Below are 8,628 nucleotides of genomic sequence, written 5' to 3' on the forward strand. Positions count from 1 at the left end.
CCCCCCTCCACACCCCATGCCCTCTACATGCACACATAGGGCCCCGTACATAGCCCTGCCACACATGCATGTGCAACAGACCTGAAGACCAGCTGGCTGGCAGGAGGGTTGCATGCATGCGTGGCGGAACTGAACTTGGGCGATGGCTCATGTGCCATCATAGTGTTGGACTAGAAGTCCTCCAAGTTCCCTTCCCATTTAAATATCTGTTATCCTTTTCTGTGAATGAAATTCATTATTGTGACACTCTAGTGCCACATTTCCTGTTTCTGATGGTCAGTTGTTATTGCATCTGAATTAATTTAGTTGCCCAATTGAAGCTACGGTTAACTGTGTATTTATTGTGAAATTAAGGAGTTTTCATCACGCCTTCTGACTGTTAGGAGTTGTTCATGTATGTGCTCTGCTAGTGTGCTGCCTTCTCCAGTAATGTTATTTTTATTTTATTTATTTATTTGTCAAACAAGTATAGTATTATAGTACATATTAACATAACATAAGTAGAACATAGTAATAGAATGATAATAAGACAGTAGGACAGGGACATTAGGCACAAAAGTGCACTTATACAGGCCCCTTACAGACCTCTTAGAAAAGTGGAGAGGTCTATTGTAGATAATGTAAGGTTGAAGATTTTGGGACTGGGGGAAGAAACAACAGAGTCAGGTAATGAGTTCCAGGTGGTGATCACTCTATTGCTGAAATCATATTTTCTGCAGTCAAGTTTGGAGCGATTTACATTCAGTTTGTATCTATTACGTGCTCTTGTGTTGTTGTTGTTAAAGGTGAAGTAGCCACTGACAGGGAGTACATTATGATGTATGATTTTATGAACAACAGTTAAATCAGTTCGGAGGCGACATAGTTGTAAATTTTCTAGATGTACCGGTAGTATTTGAAGTCTGGAGGAGTAGGGTAATTTGTTACGTGAGGAAGAGTGAAAGACTCTTCTTGTGAAGTATTTCTGGACTCCTTCAATTGTATTAATGTCTGTTATATATTTGACATGCTCCTTGCAACTCACAGTGTCAAAAAATGCCCCAAAAGTATAGCTTCTGACTCTCCCCCAAGTGATCTGCCTTGGAGACAAGAAAGCCCAGGATGCATCTGCATGCGGAAATAGATGCCTGCAGCTAAAACAGGATATGCATGCTAAAGCATGAACAAGAATGGGTTGCACTGTACTTTGAAGGAACTGTGTGCTGAAAATTAACATGTTGAGAAAAATAAAATAAAATCCTTATAGCACCACTATTTCCCAGGGAAATATATAGTCTATTGTCTATACTATCGGTACATCTAGAAGGAGGCGAAACAGATAATATATGCTGCTAAAGCCTCAAAAGAGGAAGAAATTGCCAAATCTGTAAAGAAGGGGGATAAAACCTTCTTCAGATATATTAATGATAAGAAGAAGAAAAACTGCGGCATCACGAAGCTTAGTACCGGGAATAATACATGCATTAATGGGAATAAGGAGATCGCTGACCATTTCAATAGCTACTTCTGTTCAGTTTTCTCAAAAGACACCTTACAAAATAATACTATAGAGGGATATAGCATTGCTTCCAGCTGTACGGATTCAGCTCCAGTGATCTTAGAAGCCGATGTCTTAGAAGAACTTGAACGATTAAAGATAAATAAAGCAATGGGTCCAGATGGCATCCACCCCAGAGTTCTTAAAGAACTCAGATCTGTCATTGCTACCCCCCTGACTGATTTGTTTAACCAATCCTTGTTAACAGGAGAAGTTCCTGAGGATTGGAGAATGGCCAGTGTTGTGCCTATTCACAAGAAGGGCAGTAGAGAAGAAGCTGGTAACTACAGGCCAGTTAGCTTGACATCAGTTGTAGTTAAAATGATGGAGACTCTACTCAAAAAGAGGATAAATCAGCACCTAAAAAACAATAACTTATTAGACCCAAATCAGCATGGCTTTACTGAAGGCAAATCATGTCAGACTAATCTCATTGATTTCTTTGACTATGTCACAAAGGTGTTGGATGAAGGTGGTGCCGTGGATATTGCCTACCTGGACTTCAGCAAAGCCTTTGATACGGTTCCACATAAAGAGCTGATAGATAAATTAGTGAAGATTGGACTTAATCCCTGGATAGTTCAATGGATTTGCAGCTGGCTGAAGCGTAGACATCAGAGAGTTATTGTTAATGGCGAGTATTCTGAGCAGAGTCAGGTTACAAGCGGTGTGCCACAAGGATCTGTTCTGGGTCCTATTCTTTTTAATATATTTGTGAGTGACATAGGGGAAGGTTTGGTAGGGAAGGTTTGCCTATTTGCCGATGACTCTAAAGTGTGCAATAGGGTTGATATTCCTGGAGGCGTCTGTAATATGGTAAATGATTTAGCTTTACTAGATAAATGGTCTAAGCAATGGAAACTGCAGTTTAATGTTTCCAAATGTAAAATAATGCACTTGGGGAAAAGGAATCCTCAATTTGAGTATTGTATTGGCAGTTCAGTGTTGGCAAATACTTCAAAAGAAAAGGATTTAGGGGTAGTGATTTCTGACAGTCTCAAAATGGGTGAACAGTGCAGTCAGGCGGTAGGGAAAGCAAGTAGGATGCTTGGCTGCATAGCTAGAGGTATAACAAGCAGGAAGAGGGAGATTATGATCCCACTATATAGAATGCTGGTGAGACCACATTTGGAATACTGTGTTCAGTTCTGGAGACCTCACCTACAAAAAGATATTGACAAAATTGAATGGGTCCAAAGACGGGCTACAAGAATGGTGGAAGGTCTTAAGCATAAAACGTATCAGGAAAGACTTAATGAACTCAATTTGTATAGTCTGGAGGACAGAAGGAAAAGGGGGGACATGATCGAAACATTTAAATATATTAAAGGGTTAAATAAGGTCCAGGAGGGAAGTGTTTTTAATAGGAAAGTGAACACAAGAACAAGGGGACACAATCTGAAGTTAGTTGGGGGAAAGATCAAAAGGAACATGAGAAAATATTATTTTACTGAAAGAGTAGTAGATCCTTGGAACAAACTTCCAGCAGATGTGGTAGATAAATCCACAGTAACTGAATTTAAACATGCCTGGGATAAACATATATCCATCCTAAGATAAAATACAGAAAATAGTATAAGGGCAGACTAGATGGACCATGAGGTCTTTTTCTGCCGTCAGACTTCTATGTTTCTATGTTTCTATTGTGTGCTGTGTAGCGGATTAGTTTTGAGAGGCGGAGGGGGGGGATCAAGGATGTTCATCAGTGCTGAGCTTTGACTTCCCGATACATCAAAAAAAGAGAAAAAGATTGCCCTATCAGGACAGTGCCCTCAAAGTACACAAGGAGAGCAAACCTATTATTGGTACTCAGCAGGGGTGGGTTCCACTTACCTGCCCTACCGGTTCACATCGCAATGGAAGTGCATGTTTTGCACCCTGTTACTGTTCTGTCAGGCTCTCTGGTAGAATCCTCCCAAAAATTCACAGGTACAAATTTCAGACACACACACTTTTGAAAATTCAAAACAATGTTCTTTATAATGAAAATTCACTTAAACCAAGCCCTCTTTTGGTATAGCAAAGAGCACTCGTCTCCAAACAAACTGGTAATTTGTACAAGTCCCTTATCAGTTCTGTGATACTTAGCTTGCAGCTGTGAGGCAATTCACAGTCCTTCTTCTTTCACAAAGTGACACACACTTTGCTCTGGTTTAGTTTCAAAGCAGGGAAAAATCAGCACACAAAAAGTCAAAGTCAGTAAAGCAGTCACAAAACACAACGATCAGATAATCCTCCACAATGGCCAAACCCACAGGCTGCTATTTATAGCAGCCTCACTAATTACCACAGCCCCACCCAACCACAGGTGGCCTCATTTTCTTTGATAATAATCTCTCAGTTGTTGTTGCCTATGCATCGCTCTCCTCATGCGTGGCTGTATCATTAACTCTTGTTCTGAATCCAAGGAGGAGCTAGATAATTGATCTCCTTCTGAGCTGTCTGCCGCACTCTCCTCCTTCCTGTCACTCATGTCTTCTTGGTCAGAGGAGCCTTCATCATCAGATTCCACTGGGGGCAAAACAGGCCTGCAGCATGTGGATGTCTCCCCCACATCCACAGTCCTTGGGGCAGGAGCAGGGCCAGAGCTAACCAGAACAGTTACGTTCTGCAAAACATTCGGAAATGACCCTTTGTACATGAGGAGAAGCCTTTGCGCATGCACAGAAGGTGGGATTTCTTTGCAACCCATGGCAACTGGAGGGCCAGCTCAGGAGCATGGACCACCAGTAATTGCCGCCAGTTCGGCAAGTGGCGGTAAATTTCCAGTACCCGGCAGCAATTCCATAGTTGTTAGCCAAAACCCACCTCAATTCAAGCCATTCTAGACTTGGTACCTCCCAATTCTAAGCCTTGGTAAGATAAGGGGTTGCCTTCAACTCTCTTCACCAGCCTATCTCGCCCCCATCTCTAGCTTTTTTGACTGCCCCGCACCCTGCCTTAGGAGTCATTAGAAGAAGCTTGCTGCCTTCTGTGCTTCACACAAAGAGGAACCAATGATGGTGATGACGATGTATCCTGCCTTGTGAGGTGGCAAGCAACCCCAGAACCATGCAGGCTTCTTGGTGTGTGTTATTTATTTTTAGTCACATCACGCTTTTGAAGATCAGTGTCAGACAGATCCAGTTCTGAGCTCCAACAGAAATTGCCTTTAAAAGGACAATTGAAATGTTCCAGTTTCTGATTCGAAAATGGTGACAGATGAAGTTATATTTTATGAGGGGAAAAGAAAAAGGCAAACAGCATCTTAGGGACCTTTTCCCCCGCTCCCTGCTATTTCTTCTTCAATTCCTCAGAATTGGGAAAGGTGTGAAGGGATTACTATGAAAAGCTAAGTGATACTATAGTTTTGTGATTGGCTTAGTTTTCCTTTCCTTGAATCTTAATATAGAGGCAGGTGCCCGTTAAGATATTCCACCTTTAGAGAGTTGATTCCAAATGTTTTATGGAAAATTGGGCAATAAAGGGATTGCTTTACACATTAAGCTAAAATTAAAATAATTTATAAGCTCTGGAATTCATCTGGAATATCAGTGGAGCCATTGCGGTCGTAAAGTACTTGTTTTTACAATGTATTTATTAAATTTATTTGCTGCTCATCTATTTTGAAATGACTCTGTGTGGCTCATAGCATTAAAATAATAAAAGGTAAGTATTTCTAAAACAGTAAAAATGAAAATTGTAATGAAAAATAGAATTATAGTCAAAAGACGGAGGGGGGGGCAGATGTGTGCACGGGGGAGGGGAAGTGGGATTAATTCATCAACCATTTCCATCAACCATTTATTTATATCTTAGTACAGTGGTATCTCTACCTATGAACTTAATTCTTTCCCTGACCAGGTTCTTAAGTAGAAAAGTTTGTAAGACAAAGCAATTTTTCCCATAGGAATCAATGTAAAAGCAAATAATGCATGTGATTGGGGATACCACAGGGAGAGTGGAGGCCCTGTTTCCTCCCAGGAGATTCCTAGAGAGGCCCCACAGAGGCTTCTCCCCGCCTTTTCTGGTCCTGTTTCCTCTTAGGAGATTCGTAGAGAGGCCCCACGGAGGCTTCTCCCTGCCTTTTCCGGTTACAGTTTCGCAGGCTTGAGTTTGTAAGTAGAAAATGGGTCTTGAGAAGAGGCAAAAAAATCTTGAACACCTGGTTCTTATCTAGAAAAGTTTGTAAGTAGAGGCATTCTTAGGTAAAGGTGTTCTGCCACTGTATATCTTAGTATAGATTATGACTTATATTCAGTAAATCATTCCTTCATTATACATACAGGCCATGCATTATGCAGGCATGTTTGGTCAACATATGAATTGAGGTTTAACTCTCTTAATAACAATGAAGGACTCTGAGTATTTCTTATTTGATCCCAGAAGTATCTAACAGGGAAACTGAAATTATGAAACCAGCAGGGAAGAAGTACATATTGGTCTGGTGTGAATCTGTAGGATTTACAAATTGTGTTCAAAGTGTATCATGTTTGCATGCATATAAATAAAGTATATGAGGGAATGATTACAATGTATGCTTGATTGACTATTTAACATTGCTTAGGAGAAAGTGATCCCATTATATCCGAAGCCTGCATGGAAGGAAATGACAAATATTTGAGTCCAAGGAAGAGAACGTGAATTGCCCACTGGCATATAGGTCTGGCAACAGGATCTGCTGGTTCAATAAAGCCATGGATTCCTTTTTCCATCACTTTTTATATTTATCTCAGAGCCTGTAAGATAACAAGGAAAAAGAAATTAATTTATGAGCCAAATTCTTAAGAACTACACTCTGAATATTTGAAAAGATTAAATTATGCAACAAGTTGAATTAATTATTTGTCTTTTGGCAATCTCATATGTACGTTTGCATTGTACAATTTTAATCAACCTACTTTGGATCACTTTGAAGAATCTGAATTAGAGTAACAGCTCATGTATGAAAATGTAAAATGCCTAACATTCAATGGATGGAGTAAACATCCCTCTGCACATGTACCATATCCTCTGGGTATTCAAACATGAAAGATCAAATCCATACATAAATTAAGTGGGGCCATTTGACATTTCAAACAATCCCCAATTGCTTTGCCTTGTTACTTACCAGGGCATGAGTAATTTAGAAAATAACAACAGATTATTAACTTGTTAGCTAAATTAATTGAAATGTAAATTTTTAAAAAGTTGTTTCCAATTACCCTGCATTTTATTACACATAAAATGTGTTGAACCCATAGGTTTAACACAAATAATTTTCATGTGCTTTTAGTAGTAATGCTAAGTCATCTTTTTTCCCATGTATCATATAGAATGGTACCATTTCTCCTCTCCTCACAGATTTGGGTTTCAAATAAAAACCAGGAGGATTACAATCTTAAAGGAATTTAACTTGTAGTAAACTGGTTTTAGGGAAACCCATAGAGGGAGTCTTTGACTGATGACCATTCGTTTAGTGACTGTTCAAAGTTACAACAACACTGAAAAAGAAGAAGACTTAGACTGGTCCTTGTATTTATGATTATCAGCGAGTCACCACAGTTACATGATCAAAACCTGTACAATTGGCAACTGGCATGTATTTTTGATAGTTGCAGTATCCCAGAGTCACATGATCACCACTTTTGAGTTTCACAGCTGGTTTCCAATACACAAAGTCAGTGGAAATTGACTTAACAACCACATGGTTCACTTAACAACCATGGTCATTCACTTAACGACCATGGCAAAAAGGTGGTAAAATCTGGTGTAACTCACTCAATGACTGCCTTGCTTCCTGTCCCAAATGTAGCAGTATGCCGAGGATTAGCTGTATTCAATTTTGGATTGGTTGAACATTTCAAATAGAAAAGAGGCATTAGAAGGTCATGCTTGACATGCTTCTTGCTGGTACTTGGATGTTCTGAAGAGCAAACTTAGAGGAGAAGAACTGTAATTTAAGAAGACAGCAGGTCCCAACTTAATTTGAACTAATGCACTATGCCTCGAACGAAAAAGAAGAGCAAGAAACAAGACATGCTAAAAAATTCTACCACAGATCCTTTGGGGAGCGAAAATCAGATGTTCACACAGTCACATTGTGTTTCCAGAAAGGACCTCACAAAAAGCAGCTAATGGATGGAAAAAAATTCAATGCTTCGTGTCTCCCGAAAACTTATTTTCAGTAGTATCTGAGAAAAAGGCCTTTCTTGAAGATCTGAAGCCCTGGATTATTGATCAGAAATAAGTATAAATTGAAAAAAATCCTAATACAATAAATAATCAATTTACAACAGTTCATTTAGTGACCATTTGAAGTTACGACGGCCCTGAAAAATGTGACTTATAATCATTTTTCATACTTGCAACCTTCCTGAAATTCAAACACTTGAAAATGACTCATATTTATGAGGATTCCAGTGCCCCCAAAGTCATGAGATGACCTTTTGTGACCTTCTGACAAGCAAAGTATCAATGGGGAACCCAAATTCACATAACAATCATGTTACTAACTTAACAACTGCAGTGATTCACTTATTAACTGTGACAAAGAAGATTGTAAAATGGGACAAACATTATCACTTAACGAGGGGTGGGCTACCATTCCCGGTCCTACCGGAACAGGCCAGGAGTGCGCATCTGCTGCAAGATTCGGCTTCTGCGCATGCGCAGAAGCCGAATCTCATGCAAAAATATGTGTGCTATTTCTGGGTTTTTTTTTTGCTTCTGTGCATGTCGAAAACACCTGGAAAATGGACAGAAGAGCTGCTGGTCGCTCTGACATGATCGGCAAAACAAGGTAAGGACTGCTGGTCCATTCCTGTCCACTCATCTGCACAGCGCGGTGGAGGGGCAAGCTGACAGATCTGCCTCCACCGCGCTGTGAGCCCTCGCCATGCCTTGAGCCCCTGCTGCTTCCATGAGTGGCCTGCCCACTCTGCCGCGAGTGGCGGCTCTGCTGGCTTGCCCCTCCACCACACCATGGGCCCCTGCCGTGCCAGGAGCCCCCACCACACTATGAGCCCCCACCACCCCCAGCACCATCACAAGCAGCCTGCCCGCACTGCCGCGAGTGGCTGCTCTGTCAGTTCACCCCTCCAACATGCCGTGAGCCCCCCACACACTGCCTG

The sequence above is a fragment of the Erythrolamprus reginae genome, chromosome 1, assembly GCF_031021105.1.
Source record: "Erythrolamprus reginae isolate rEryReg1 chromosome 1, rEryReg1.hap1, whole genome shotgun sequence".
Classification (NCBI taxonomy): Eukaryota; Metazoa; Chordata; class Lepidosauria; order Squamata; family Dipsadidae; genus Erythrolamprus; species Erythrolamprus reginae.